Source organism: Scomber japonicus, chromosome 8, assembly GCF_027409825.1.
Source record: "Scomber japonicus isolate fScoJap1 chromosome 8, fScoJap1.pri, whole genome shotgun sequence".
Classification (NCBI taxonomy): Eukaryota; Metazoa; Chordata; class Actinopteri; order Scombriformes; family Scombridae; genus Scomber; species Scomber japonicus.
Genome location: NC_070585.1, coordinates 32,960,773 through 32,963,272, shown reverse-complemented (window position 1 = coordinate 32,963,272; position 2,500 = coordinate 32,960,773).

The following is a 2,500-nucleotide window of genomic DNA, read 5'->3' as shown; positions in this document are numbered from 1 at the left end:
AGCGTTATATTAAGGTTAGTTTAAGGGTTATATTAAGGTTAGTTTAAGGGTTATATTAAGGTTAGTTTAAGGGTTATATTAAGCTTAGTTTAAGGGTTATATTAAGGTTAGTTTAAGGGTTATATTAAGGTTAGTTTAAGGGTTGTATTAAGGTTAGTTTAGGGTTATATTAAGGTTAGTTTAAGGGTTATATTAAGGTTAGTTTAAGCGTTATATTAAGGTTAGTTTAAGGGTTATATTAAGGTTAGTTTAAGGGTTATATTAAGGTTAGTTTAAGGGTTATATTAAGCTTAGTTTAAGGGTTATATTAAGCTTAGTTTAAGCGTTATATTAAGGTTAGTTTAGGGTTATATTAAGGTTAGTTTAAGGGCTATATTAAGGTTAGTTTAAGGGTTGTATTAAGGTTAGTTTAAGGGTTATATTAAGGTTAGTTTAAGGGCTATATTAAGGTTAGTTTAGGGTTATATTAAGGTTAGTTTAAGGTTATATTAAGGTTAGTTTAAGGGGTAGTTTAAGGGTTATATTAAGGTTAGTTTAAGGGTTATATTAAGGTTAGTTTAAGGGCTATATTAAGGTTAGTTTAAGGGCTATATTAAGGTTAGTTTAAGGGTTATATTAAGGTTAGTTAAGGGTTATATTTACGTTAGTTTAAGGGTTATATTAAGGTTAGTTTAAGGGTTATGTTAAGGTTAGTTTAAGGGTTATATTAAGGTTAGTTTAAGGGTTATATTAAGGTTAGTTTAAGGGTTATATTAAAGTTAGTTTAAGGGTTATATTGAGGTTAGTTTAAGGGTTATATTGAGGTTAGTTTAAGGGTTATATTGAGGTTAGTTTAAGGGTTATATTAAGGTTAGTTTAAGGTTATATTAAGGTTAGTTTAGGGTTATGTTAAGGTTAGTTTAAGGGTTATATTAAGGTTAGTTTAAGGGTTATATTAAGGTTAGTTTAAGGGTTATATTAAGGTTAGTTTAAGGGTTATATTAAGGTTAGTTTAAGGGTTATATTAAGGTTAGTTTAGGGTTATATTAAGGTTAGTTTAAGGGTTATATTAAGGTTAGTTTAAGGTTATATTAAGGTTAGTTTAGGGTTATATTAAGGTTAGTTTAAGGGTTATATTAAGGTTAGTTTAAGGGTTATAATAAGGTTAGTTTAAGGGTTATATTAAGGTTAGTTTAAGGGTTATAATAAGGTTAGTTTAAGGGTTATATTAAGGTTAGTTTAAGGTTAGTTTAAGGGTTATATTAAGGTTAGTTTAAGGGTTATGTTAAGGTTAGTTTAAGGGTTATATTAAGGTTAGTTTAAGGGTTATATTAAGGTTAGTTTAGGGTTATGTTAAGGTTAGTTTAAGGGTTATATTAAGGTTAGTTTAAGGGTTATATTAAGGTTAGTTTAAGGGTTATATTAAGGTTAGTTTAAGGGTTATATTAAGGATAGTTTAAGGGTTATATTAAGGTTAGTTTAAGGTTATATTAAGGTTAGTTTAAGGGTTAAATTAAGGTTTAAGGGTTGTATTAAGGTTAGTTTAAGGGTTATATTAAGGTTAGTTTAAGGGTTATATTAAGGTTAGTTTAAGGGGTTTATTAAGGTTAGTTTAAGGGTTATATTAAGGTTAGTTTAAGGGTTATATTAAGGATAGTTTAAGGGTTATATTAAGGGGTATATTAAGGGTTATATTAAGGTTAGTTTAAGGGTTATATTAAGGTTAGTTTAAGGGTTATATTAAGGTTAGTTTAAGGGTTATATTAAGGTTAGTTTAAGGGTTATATTAAGGGTTGTTAAGGGTCTGCTTGTGTGTCAGGCCTTCCTCCTCTTCCTCCTCCTCCTCTTCCTCACTGATGAACCTCTGCTTGTGTTTCAGGCCTTCCTCCTCCTCTTCCTCCTCCTCCTCTTCCTCACTGATGAACCTCTGCTTGTGTTTCAGGCCTTCCTCCTCTTCCTCCTCCTCTTCCTCACTGATGAACCTCTGCTTGTGTTTCAGGCCTTCTTCCTCCTCTTCCTCCTCCTCCTCTTCCTCACTGATGAACCTCTGCTTGTGTCTCAGGCCTTCCTCCTCTTCCTCCTCCTCCTCTTCCTCACTGATGAACTTCTGCTTGTGTTTCAGGCCTTCCTCCTCCTCCTCTTCCTCACTGATGAACCTCTGCTTGTGTTTCAGGCCTTCCTCCTCCTCTTCCTCCTCCTCCTCTTCCTCACTGATGAACCTCTGCTTGTGTCTCAGGCCTTCCTCCTCTTCCTCCTCCTCCTCTTCGTCACTGATGACCCTCTGCTTGTCCTCTAACAGTGAAGTCAGTTTGACATTGGGCTCTGTGAGGAAGTTAAAGTCTCAGCGGGTTTCTCTCGGTGGGATTCTTCGTCTTCCTCGAACACCCACGTTGCCTCGCCACGCCCCGGGCCGCCGCACAATACCGCCGCTGTGTGCTTCACCCCGGCGAGGCGAGGCGAGGCGAGGCGAGGCGAGGCGAGGCGAAGGCAGCGTGGGCCGACCGAGGACTCCAGCCAGACC